Raw genomic sequence first — 13,040 nt, 5'->3', positions numbered from 1 at the left:
TGGCCATTTGTGGATGCTGGGGGCTCTCCTGGCATAGAAAACCTCCTGCCTAAAGCTGCTTGAAAGGAGATCGACAGGCACAGGCTATGTTTTTGACCAGGGAAGATCAATTGAGCTGCATCCCTAATGTGTGACAGAAGCTATTTCCATTCCTACCCCATCCTCATTAAAAAGCTGCCACAAAGGTAATGAAGAGCCACAAACTTCACTTTGCCAGACAAGCCAGGAGCTGCATTTACGAACCAAAGGATCCAACCCTTCCTTTCTGGGTCACTGGCCTAGCCCACACAACAAACTAAAACTAAACAAAACAAGGAAATTAAGGTCTGCTCAGGGGAAATGGGCAAATGGGAAGTGACCTTTTTTATTTCAAGCACCATTACACGTTCATCAGCAATGAATGTGCATGCGTTTGTGCGTACGTGTAACCTTTCTTTAAACTCATAATGAATTCCTTTGGTATAAATGACACCGTAATACATATCACAGAGCTGTAAAAAATGGAAGCATTTTTATTGGTAAAAAGATAAGCAGTAAAATACTGGAAAAAGTAAGATCTCATTCTGCTTTTGAATTTAAAAAAAAACATCTTTTTACACACGGAGAAAAAAAAGCAAGTGCTGTTATTCAAAGGACAGTGTTTTCTGGGCCACTAATGCCATCTTCTACTATTACAGCAAGCGATGGAAAATGCAGTGATTTTCTGTATTGAAAGAGTTTATTCTCCTATCTCATTATACTCACAGGTGATGGTAATTTCGTGTTTTTCAGCTTGTACCCCATCATGGCACAAAATCCACTTTCTAAGTGTCAAAATGGAACTCAAGCACAGGTTTCCAGCTCGAACAGGAGCAGGATTAGGCTGTTAAGTGGCTGCCATGCTCTACATTAGGATGAAGAAGAATGAAGACACTGTGACAGAACTGAAAACAAGCAGTATGCACCATCCAGCTGATTATGAATGCAGAGTTGCATCTATCCAATTAAAATATTACGAGGAAAATAAGTGGAGTTCACAATTCAAACATCTGTCCCACACACAGAACTAGCTCTGAGAGAAACAGAGTTATTGTAGTAGTGCAAACATCACAGGAACTTAAGATGGCAAATCAGAAAACACATTTACTACCCAGCTGAAGGTATTATTTAATAAAATATTAATGAATCACATTGATACATGCCCATTCTGCTTCACCACACTGTGTTGTTAAGGCACACCACTACAAATTCATCAGGGTGCAGTTCTCAAGCCTCTACTAAAGGATGAGTGCAATACAGCATGTCCAGAAATCACAGTCTAGTTCTATACTTCCTCTCCTCACCAGACACTGGATTACTCCTGTCAGGGCAGAATTGTTGGAAATATCCAAATAATTTATCAAGACAGTATCTCTGATAAAGCAGATTGTATTTGCAATATTAAAAAGGGTGAATTGATTTGAAGAAGTAAAGCATAATGTATTTGTATTTTGTAACTTGTCCTTAGAAATAGCTGATGTGAAAAACTAAAAATACCATATATATTAGTATCATACTTTAGAAATATAGTTGAAATATATGTGATTAATTCTTGTTTGCAAAACTGCAATAGTTTTTAAATGTTCCAAATAGTATAGGCATAGTATTATGGACTAGAAAGCATATTATATGGCTATTCTGTTTGGATAAGAGACCCTCAGCAAAAGAAAAACAAACTTAACAAACATCAAAGAGGCTAGGGCCTCTACAAGGCTGGATTGCCTTGCTCTGTGGATAGGCTGGCATGCAACAGGCAGGCATTGAGATACTCCCCTCTATCCTCCTTCCAAGCTTATCTCTATGCAAGGACGAGCAGATGTCCAGAATCAGTGATCAAGTGTTGAATAAGCAAGTGTGAGAAGTTAACTAATTAGCGATATATGCTTAGCTAGCAAAAATATATCCAGTATCCGTATGTTTAGTTGAGCATCAGGAAGACTGTGAACCTGATGTACTCAGCCAATGAGGAACCAGGGGAGAAGGACATAAGCGTTGAGTAATAGGGCATAAAAGATGTAACACTGTTTTCTGCGTGCTCTTCTGCTTGCAGGAGGCCCACCATTGCAATTGCGAATAAAATCTGCTTAATCAGAGACACCATCTTGATAAATTATTTGGATATTTCCAACAGACTCTTCTGGCTTCAAAGTTGATCAAGTGAGAAATGTATCACAAGGTCTGGCATTCTCAGATTTTTCCTAGTTTTTCAAGTTCACAAAGGATTTGTCAGAGACATCTATCCATCCATCCATCCATCCATCCATCCATCCATCCATCCATCCATCCATCCATCCACCAATCCATCCATCCTACAGTACCAACCAATTTCTCATTCCAGCTATCAGTGCTATCCTCCAAAACTGCTATGACACAGCACAGCTACCATCCAGTTTGAGGTATTTCTGAGCTAGCCCTCTGCTTTCTGAATCTCAAGATACTTTTAGCTATTTTTAAAGTTACCATAAGAAACATTTCTTTAATTATCTAGAGGATTAAACTGTAAAATAAATTTAGTTCACCTTGCTGATATTCATAAAAACGTCATAACATACTATTAGACTGATCCAGGAATGACTCCTTGTCAATATATTAAACAGGTTCTGGCAGTGCTGATTTTTTTTTCTTTGTTTTCTTTAATGAAATCTACTGCACAAGCCATGCATTACATGGCTATATGTTTCAATTCTAAGCCATATTTTTTTCTCATGGCATAGCAGTCTGCTTACTGATTTAGCAACCCTTTACATTGAGCAACTGGTGGTCAAACACCAGAGCAAGTTTCTTAGAGATGTACTCAATGCCCAACGACCATCAGTGTTCAAGAGGCATTTGGACTATGCTCTCAATAAAATAACTTCAACTTTAGTTATCTTTGAAGTGATCACGTAGTCGAACTCGATCTTTGTAGGTCCCTTCCAACTGAACTATTCTATAAAACACACTGCATTTTCTTAAAAAATTCCATTAGTTTTTAGGGTTAGGATTAGGGTTAGGGTTAGGTTAAAAAAAAAAAAGGATAATTGACTATATAGGCTGAAGAACCAGAAAGATGGCTGGATGTTATCCTAGTTGTATCACTTCTTTGTGTGCTTCTGTTTGCAAACTGAAGGACTCCTCAGAACCAGATCCTTTGCTAACATCAGTTGGCACTGCTCCACAGAAATCAGCTGAATGTTTGCACCAAATGAACAGCTCCTCCACAGCAAGCAAAATTTTGCCTTCGTTTATGTATCATCCCACGTGCCCATTAGATTTTGCCTACGTGATTAAAAGAGAATGACTCACAACAGTATTTGCAGCTTCTTCCAAGACTGTTTCAACCTTCTCTGTCACTGTACCTATCAAATGACCTTACTGGTAAAGTGAGAAGAGAAACTCCTGGCGTACCAAAACAGTAATACCATTTTATAGTACTTTCATACTGTTATCCCTGGAACTCCTATCAGCTCTAACACACAGACTCACATCAAATGGACTTAGTTTCAGTCTTCTTTCTGGGACAAGAACAGTCAAACATTTAATTCCTAAGGACAGTATGTTCACAAAAATTCTTGAATAAATACATTAGATACACCATGTATACCCAGCTCACTCACCTTCCTACTTTTTAAAGAGAATTTTCATGTGAATTTAATATACAATACAGGATCTCGCTGCTTCATTCATAATTTAGTTAGCAGAACACATGCACCTTTCATGCACTCACCTAAAAAGCCAGGTTTTTCTTCTCTTCTACCTTCAATTTAAAAGCTCTCCAGGCTTGTTAGCCACATGAAAGAAAAATTAAAGTCAATTCAGAAATATCCAATATAACAGCTTACATATTCAACTATGTAAGAGTCTTTTATTTTCTGAGGCTCAAAATGTTTTTCATATTGACATATCTTCAAATAAAAAAAAAATCAACTGAATTACACAAATATCACTTTTCGTGAGTTTAATGGGAGGATGGCAGTCTGTCTCCTAACGTGAGAAAATCAAAGTTGAAATCTCTGACAAAATATACACTGCAGCTCTCATCTGCTTTGGATTTGCATTGAAAACAATTACTCTGGATAGCTTTGTCTTATAATTTTGGAATAAAGTTTGGTACACACAGAAATGTCAGAATTAAGTTTAAAAACCTTTAAAAGCCTCCTGAACATGGCCCTGGGCTAGATGGCTCTGCTTGAGCAGGGGTTGAACCAGAGGGGCCCAGAGACCCCTGCCAACCTCAGCCATTCTGCACCGTTAGTGTCTTGTGGAAATTCCCTGTTCTCACCAGGTCGAACCAGGATTCAGTATGGCAAGAAACAGTAAGAGAAAAATGCAGAGCACTACAAAGAAGGTTTTCTCTACCTGGGAAAAAAAAAAAAAATACAATGACCTTTTGCATTAAGTAGCTTTCTGCCCAGTTCATATTCCCTTCGGTATCTAAATATAAACTGCAAGTAGCCTGGGCATGAGATGGTAGGTTTGATGTTGAAGCTGGCAGTCTCCATGGGATTTTTTTTCTCTTCAAAGCAGTTCACATTCAAGCTAGGCAGTACATGAAAATCCTACTGTACCACCTACCTGTATGGACCTTACAGTTACCAGAACTTGCTTTGGGCAAATGAAGAACACAAAGATAGAAACTGGACAGGATTACAGAAAACATTATATTGCACAAGAGTATGCTCAGCATGATTATATTATAGTCAGATCAATGTAACTGAATTAATTTCCAGTTCCTAGAATGTGCTAGAGTCCCCACAGAGGTGTAAGAATTAGACTCTAAGTACACTGTGATTTTAGTCTTCAGCCTTCAGGCTGCTATGACATGAGAGGGCTTCGTTCTCCATGCATACATCAACACAGTGGTCGCTGCCCTGGTGCTGCACTGCTGTGCACCATGTCGTCTCCTGACCACAACACGCCCCAGAAGTGTTGTGTATTGGGCTACCAGCTATGAACTGCAGGATGGTATAAAATGTAAGGGTAGCCTGGACTATGGTGAATGGCTCCCCAGCCTGACCCAGTCAGAGTTCTGGGCCTCCATATTCTTGTTTCACCTAGCTGACAATGCTAAAAGTTAAAGGAGAGAGTACATTACAACAAGCAGGCCACTACTCATTCAAGTAGAAGACTCTCAAGAGTACGTAGCTCATAGGGTCTCATAATCATGGGATAATTCAAGTTGGAAGGAACCTCAGAAGGTCTCCAGTCCACTCTTACCAGCAGATTCAGCTTTGAGGCCAGGCCATATTGATCAGGGAGTTTTGAAAACATCGAAGAACAGAGACCACACAACTTCTGTGGGCTATTTGGCCAACTGTCTCAGTTTCAACTGGGACAGGAGCAGAGTTAGGACAGCTGAGTTAAACTGACAAAAGGGATGTTCCACACCATATGACATTGAGCAGGAGTTTTTAAGGGGGTGGGTGTTCATCTCTCTTTCTTCCACTGCTCAAGGGACCAGCTGGGCATCACTTGTAGGGTGGTGAGCATGTGCATCACTTGCTATATACATTCATGTATATAAATATATATATGGTCATAACTATTATCCTTTTCCTTTTCACAGTCTTAGTAAATAGTTTTCTCTCGATTCACGAGTTCTACTTTTTTTTTTTTTTTTTTTTTCCCTGATTCTCTCCCCCCATCCCACTGGGAAGGGAGGAAGTGAGTGATATCAACTGAGTGGTACTCAGCCACCAGCCGTGTTAAATCACAACACTGACAGCACTCATAGGGAACCAGACCAAACCATACTTGCTTCAATTTATGATCACTGTCCTTTCTCCTCTCACCATGCACCACTGTGAAGGATCCAGCCCCATCTCCTTGGTGACACTGACAGGCCAATACTAGCAGGTGACCCCAAAGCTGCAGGATGACAGCCCAGTTCCCCCACTGCTCCTCAAGGGGTGGGTGCTCCAGACCCCAACACCTTCTGGCCATCCGCTGAGCTCCTACCAGTCTGTCTTTGGCTGTCCTGTGCTGGGGGTCCCAAAACTGGATGCAGTAGTGTAGATGCACTCTAATGAGTGCTGCATAGTGGAGAAAAACAAAATGCTGAAGACTACCTTATATATTGTCACTGAATTGTTAAGTAGTTTTTAAGTTATTGGATCCTCCCACAGCTTTCTTTCTCCATATGTAAAATGTGGATGACAGATCTGGAATACTCTGGATGTTACACAAAAAGCCTTGGTGTAAAACAGAGCTTATTATTCTTACTGTCAGTACTGCTGCTTGCTTCCCAGAGTCAGATTAGTTCCCTGGAAGAGGTTAGGAGGTCTCATAAGAATTTAAGGGAATGCTCTGAGATGGCCTTGTAATGCTCTACACACATTCTGCTTCAACTCACTGAAAGCCTGGAAATGCTCAGACTCACACAAATCCTATAAATTCTATCTTACCATAATCCTCAAACTATGGTGAAAACTCAGGATATGTTGGCCTGAGGGCAGAGGTTGATGCTGCTTCATCATGTCAGTGAACAAATGCATATTCCTTAGGCCCTAACTCCTATCACAGCTCAATTAGGTCATGTCAGTTACTAGAATCATATGAGTGTCTTTTTGTGTGCACACACTGTCTTCCCTTTCATCTTCCTTGATACCAAGACCTCATTAAACTCACTTTTAGTAATAGTCCTTATCAAGCTTTCTGGAATGGTATTACAGTACCAAAATAAAAGCAAGCTGTAGAATGCAAACTGACTGTAAACTTAGTTTTAATTCCAGTTATACATACGTTATCTCAAAAGGATCGTGATGCTAGTATGTTATCTTCAGAAGTACAGTCACTGAAATAAGCATGTCTTACCACTTAGCTAACTGTGTCATGTGTATTTTGCACAAGCACTCCACTTAACAAAGACCTAGCTTAATTACTGCTGTAGGTATAATGACCAGTTTGTTGGGTATTGACTAAACAGGGCTCACAGCACATGCAACCAACCACTGAAATGTGTACATAATATCAAGTAAAATTTTCTTCATCTGCCCAAGCTTACTCCAAATGTGCAATCAATGTAGAAGAGGCTGTTCATACAAAAGGCTTTGCTCCTCTGCCCTTAGCACATGTATTTCCTTGTTCGACTCAAACGCAAACATTCTCTCAGGCAAGGTTTATACAGTAGCATACTCATGAAGCTTCATAATCATGCAGCAGGTTTCACGTGTAACTTCAAGCACCTGTAACTTCAGGGGCTTTATATCTTGCTTTGCTCTCAAAGACAAAAGTACAAAACATGTACAAGTGAAGCTTGTACTTTTGGAAGAATGTCTTGGCTATTACCGTTTTCAGTCAAAAAAAAACCCCACAATTCTGCTATTTTCTGTCTGAAACATTCTTTTCTCATATATATACATTGGTCATAATAGGTTAATTACCTAATAGACTTCGTCCCTAGTATATAAATGCTTTGTCTCTTGGAGGTCAGTTTAAAAAAAGAGACATAAAATCCATTTGTTATTAATGTATTTCTTCCAGCACATACAGTCTGGACCCTTTTTTTTTTTTTTTTCAATGTGAATAGAGTGCATGCATTCTCTATATAAAAGTGGTTCATTTATAATATTGGTGTACAATATCAATCATGCTTTATCCCAAAGTCCTCAGGAAAGCATCTTCAACATGATCTGATTTGCAAGTTAATGTGCATTGGGCAATAATGGAGCCAGGTTTCAAGGCTGAAGGAATAAAATAAACCAGGATTCTCAGCTTTTTCTAGAGATGCATGTTTCTAATTCAATCATTTATATTGTACGTATGTATGTACACATACTATACTCATACACGTGTATACATATGCATATATACACTTTCTATAAGGAAAAGTGGCAATTTCTGTCCTGTGAGCTTAGCATTTGACTCCACGTCAGATTCACATTTTAAAATTTGAATGCTCTGGATTCCTTCTTCCAACTTCATATAATATTCTTCCATCTTTATTTTCCCATTCTCTTCTCTTTCTTCATCAATCACAATCAATTTTTTTCACATATTTTTCTCGGTCATAATCCACATTCATTGTATGTGCTACAAAGGAACTCTGAATGTCACCTTATTGGTATCCTTTAGAGATGATTTAATTTAACCGTGACTCGGGAAATCGCCGGTAAGAATCTTTAATATTCAAGAGCGGTGCATCAAAACATCCAAAAGGAGAGCACAATTCTCAGCAGCAGCCAATGCTGTGAACCTCTCCAAGAAGAAACTCAAATTTCCTCATTTGGATAAAATTTTGAAAGCCGTCGGAGTGCCTTTAACAAGAGCAGACACCGTAGTGCAGCTGAACCATATGCACCATATCAAGCACACACATTAAAAGCAGTACATTAAAATAAGAAAGGTTATTCTAAAGGCTATTTACTTGAGAAGCCAGCTTAATGCAGAACAACAAATAACCAAGTGTGTGCTGCTTTCCAATACACCCATCACTTTGTCAGCCCACTTCAGGAAAATCAATCTGTGCAGTTTGTCTACAAACCGCGTTATGTGCTAAATAGTCACAGTCAAGATTACAGATGAGAAGAAAAAGCAGAAAACCCTTATGGAGCAAAGGAAAATTAGGGACTGGGAGGGGCGGGAGGGGAAGCCATCTGCTGAGAAATGGCAGGGTGACTTCTCTGTATGGTGTAATAGTGAGCTGCGCCCTGTTGGCAGTGCCATGGTAGGCCAGCGCCTGGTGGCACATCACCAATGCGTCATGTCAGCACATGGGTATGGATCTTAAGTGAAGACCGCATGGTTTGGTGCTTTAGAACATCCTGTAGCAACACCAGCATTAACACTGCCAATGCCAGGCCATCATTACAACAACAAAGGAAGAAGCAACACAGCCTTCTCATGCTCCAGGTTTAATACACTTGTTACAGTGACACAGCCCCCAAATTTACCACTTACGGCCATTCTAGTTTCACTATGTGATAAACATGACATAGTTAATTCTCTATTGCCCAGATCTCCCAGATCTCCCAGATCTGACAGCCATGAGGAATCACCACAAGACCATCCTGCTTCAGACCTGCACAGAGCTCCAGAAACCCTTTGGAACCTTCTGAAACCCTCCTTTCAGAGGCCTACAGTAAGCAGGGCGGGCACCGTGCAGGTGAAATGATGTGTCCTGGGGGCAGCTCTGCTCACCTGGAGAGGAGACAGCCATGCGGGATATGGGGATGACCAGCACAGCACTGCCCTGCCCAGGATCTGAAGAGAGCCTCTTACATGGGGTGGGTGACCAACAGCGCATGTTTCAAGCCATTTTTAGGAAGCAGTGTAACGTGCAGAGAGGGCACACAACGACTCTGACCCTTTTACCCCTTTTTATATGGAGGGAACAAGAAAATTAGCAAATCTGAGATGTTCATTGTCCATGAACATATGCTTACATGCCACACGCAGAAAATATTCAATGAAGTGTCTGGGAATTTGCCTGAACAGGGACTGAATGAAGTGTGACTTACCAGGAAGTAAGTGGCATGCTCCAGTCAGGTGTATTCTGCCTGCTGGGACCACACTGCAGCACAGTGCCTCACAGTAAGGATTTACCTTGTATCATCCGTTGCGCTTCTGAGGATGAAGCAGTAGTAACTCATTCACAGCATTTTTCATGCAAAGAGGCAAAGCTTTTAAATATCCTTCATACAGTGCCTGCACAGCCTATTACACTGCTTAGAGAACGGTAACACTTACTCAGCCTACTGCACTGCTGATGTTTGCAGTGTGGTAATGATTTCTCATGGCCCAGGTAGGACCATGATAACAAGTTGTCCTTGCCTTGAACAGAGGTACCACTCACAACACTGCAGCCCACATTCTGATGGATAACACCCACGGGTGATCCTGCTGCTAGCGTGTAGCTCTGTGCCAGCTATTTTAGATATCACCTCTGAAACACTGGGACGTGCTAGGAGAGAGCAATCGGGAAAATCATCGAGTTGTGGCAGAGGCACATAATAAAACTGCATAGAAATAAAACTGTCTAAACTTCTGAGCAAGAAAATAAGTACAAAAATATCATTTTTAGGTACTCCATTGTAACCGATTTGCCATTGATTACTGTTTTAACTGTTCTATCAACTTGAGCTGCTTCCTGCTGCTTCAACCTCACGTGCAAATCCATCAGTGCTTTTTCGGCTCCACTGAAACCAACTCCAGACTTCCACACCGAACCCAGCGAGGCCAGGATCTCACTCCTTTATACCAGGCGTCACAGCAGTGGGAAGGGGGGTTTTGCATTTGTAAGATTTTCATCCGTTAATACATAACAGTGCACATACACAGCACCCACCCAAAGCTGGTGAATCTGTGACTTCAACTACAGAAAAAATGCAATACCACTCACTATTGCTTTGCTTATTTTTCTGTTGTGCTAAGCTGAAAAAACACCCTTTAGTGTTTATATAAAACAATATATACATATTTATATATAAGCACATATATATTTGCTTTATTTAGAATAAAAGCTGTTAAAGGAATTATTTTCTGTATCACATCTCCTAGAGACTATGCTTAAAATAATAATGAGCCAGCTGGAAACGCTAAGGGTTGGACAATAACCGAGGGACCATTTCACATCTCCGCACATAGTGAGCTTTTTTATGTTAGTTAGGACACCAGGACTATAAAATAGGTTTGGTTGTATTGGCACCGATGACACTTCAACATACACACACACACACACGTATCCATCAATATTTGAAGTTTCTTAAAAACCTTTTTAGTTTGCCACGTCCCACCCAGTTCTGCAGGCAACATCTCCAAAGCTCCTTTCCAATAATTGACATGACGGGTGAAGCCCCTGTCATGATGCTGCTGCAATCCTCTGCCCAGGGACGTGCACACAGAGTGCTCTGTTGCTGGGGAAGGCAGCATGTGACACCACCTGGCGTGTCGGGGTGTGAAAAGGTTTTTGCAACTCAGGTGCAAACAAGTTTACTGACTGGTGAGGCTGCAAAAACAGCAAAAAAAAGGGGATGATGGGGCTGCTTTACTTTCACATAGTCCAAAGCATACAGAAAAGGGAGCGATGCCCATTTGGCTGTCTGCTCCTGTCCTTCCGTCGCCTGCTGCTCAGCACTGCTGGACCCGGCATTCTGGGGCACGCAGAGAGCTGCACACAACTGCACTGCTGCTGGAGGTGCAGGGTGAGGGAATGACGCTGTCACTGCTGCCACAATCACACAGCTGAGGCGCGTTGGCAGCAATGCCACGACCCATCAGGCCGGGTCACATACGGGCTGAGCAGAAGCCCAGCGGGAGGCTAGCCCTCTTCCCAGCAGCTGCCAGCCCGGCAGAGCCCCGGTTGCAGAGTCGAGAGCTCAGCCACAGCCCCTCAATGTCAAACCATCTCAAACCGCGCTGTCGCACCTCACACTTCCCTAGCTCTCCCCTTTAAAACCAACCGCGATTTCCTCCCGTTCCTGCTGCGCACACACATCAGTGGAACCGGAACGCGTCCCCACAGGGATGTGCGTGCGGACGGAGTTCGCCGCGCTCCAGACAGCCGCTCTCCAAGGGCGGGAGCATCGGCACCGCGCGCTCAGGACCATCCTGCCTTCAGCAGGTTTGCTTTAAACGCAAAGCGTCGATGTCTCTCCGCCTTAGCACACCGCGGCAAACGCAGCCTGACGGCAACGGCGGTAACACCGAGCCGCAAACGCCTTCAGGTGGGCGCACAGCCGGGCAGCGGCCGCTCCGAGCCGTCCCGGCACAGCGGCACGTACGCGCTCACCAGCTGCGCACCGCCAGCCCCACTCCCGCAGTCTCTGGGCAGCGCGCACCGCACGGACAGCACAGCGGTGGGCTCCACGCACGCCGGCAGACCTCCGTGCACACGTGCCGCGGGGAAGGCACGAGCAACTCGTCCTCTCCGCCCGCCTCCCGCCGCTGCCGCCGCTCACCGACATCCCCTTCCCCTCCGTCCCCGCGCTGCCCCGCACCGGCACCGCGCCGCCTTCCCCGCCCCGCGCTCACCTTTGCATACCAATGCGGGGCCGCACCGCCGGCGCCGCTCCCGCCCCGCTCCTCTCCTCCGGCACCGCACCGCGGACCCCGCGCCGCCGGGACGGTTCCCGATCCGCTCGCGACGCGCTGCCGGGCGGCGGGCACTCACCGGGTCACCCTGGTCTCTGAAGGTCAGGCGCGGGGCGGTGCGGCGGTGCGGCCGCGCTCGGCGGTCGCCTCCTCTCCCTCTCCTCTCCTTCCCGGCCCCGCGGGGGTGATTCCGGCCGCTCCTAAGCGCTGGCCCCGCGCCGCCGCTCAGATCCCGTGGTCGCAATCCACATCGCGGCAGATGTACCAGAGGATCACGTAGAGGATCAGCAGGATGGCGAAGATGAACAGAGCCACCAGGATAGCCTTGGTCACCGGAGAGATGAGGGACTGCATGTCACCCGCGGGCCGCCGCCGCCGCCGCCGCCGAGGACGAGGAGGAGGAGGAGGAGGAAGAGCGGGAGCGGGAGGAGGAGAGAGCGCTCGGGCGCTGCGCGGGGGCAGCGAGCGCGGACGGATCCCGCGGCCCCGCCGCCGCCGGCGACCCGGGCAGGGGCGAGCGGGGGGCCGCCTCCCTCAGCGCCCCCGCGCCGGCGCTCGGGCGGCTCCGCGGCGGGCGGGACGGGGCGGCGCGCGGCCGGCCATGGGCCCGCGGCCCCGCCGCGGCTTCAGGCCCGCCCCGGGGCGGCGGCGGCGGGGGCGAAGTTAGGCGCGGGGGCGGCCCATGGGGGCCGGGAGCGGGGCGACGGGCAGCCCTCAGGGCCCCCGCCCAGAGCCATCGGCGGGGGCGAAAGTTGCGGGCGGGACGCGGCGGGGTCCGCCGCCTGCCCCGGCCCGGGGGGAGCCGAGCGGGGCCGGGAGCTGCGGGCACGGCCGAGCTGCGGCGCGGGCGGCGGGCGGCGAGTGGGACGCGGCGGGCGCGGAGGTTTCCCCTCCCCTCGCCGCAGCCGCCCCCTCCTCCGCCTCCTCCCCGCCCGCCGCGCGCTGCGGTTGTCCTTGCGGGAGGTGCGAAGAACGGGACCGCCCCGCCGCCCCCCGAGCCCCGAGGGGGAAGG

The 13,040-nt window shown here is 45.8% G+C and overlaps 1 protein-coding gene across 1 annotated transcript in view; it reads right to left on the bottom strand.

Moving 5' to 3' along the window:
- DHRSX (dehydrogenase/reductase X-linked) overlaps nt 1-12,269 on the bottom strand; it is a 205,852-nt gene extending 193,583 nt beyond the window's left edge. The window contains exon 1 of the mRNA XM_085213011.1: nt 12,107-12,269. The gene's annotated coding sequence lies outside the window, so the exon portion shown is untranslated. The remainder of the gene's footprint in view (nt 1-12,106) is intronic.
- Between the last annotated feature and the right edge of the window lie 771 nt (nt 12,270-13,040).

Source organism: Meleagris gallopavo, chromosome 1, assembly GCF_905368555.1.
Source record: "Meleagris gallopavo chromosome 1, MGAL_WU_HG_1.1, whole genome shotgun sequence".
Classification (NCBI taxonomy): Eukaryota; Metazoa; Chordata; class Aves; order Galliformes; family Phasianidae; genus Meleagris; species Meleagris gallopavo.
Note: the sequence above shows the minus strand (reverse complement) of the source record. Positions and strands in the feature narration are given on the sequence as shown.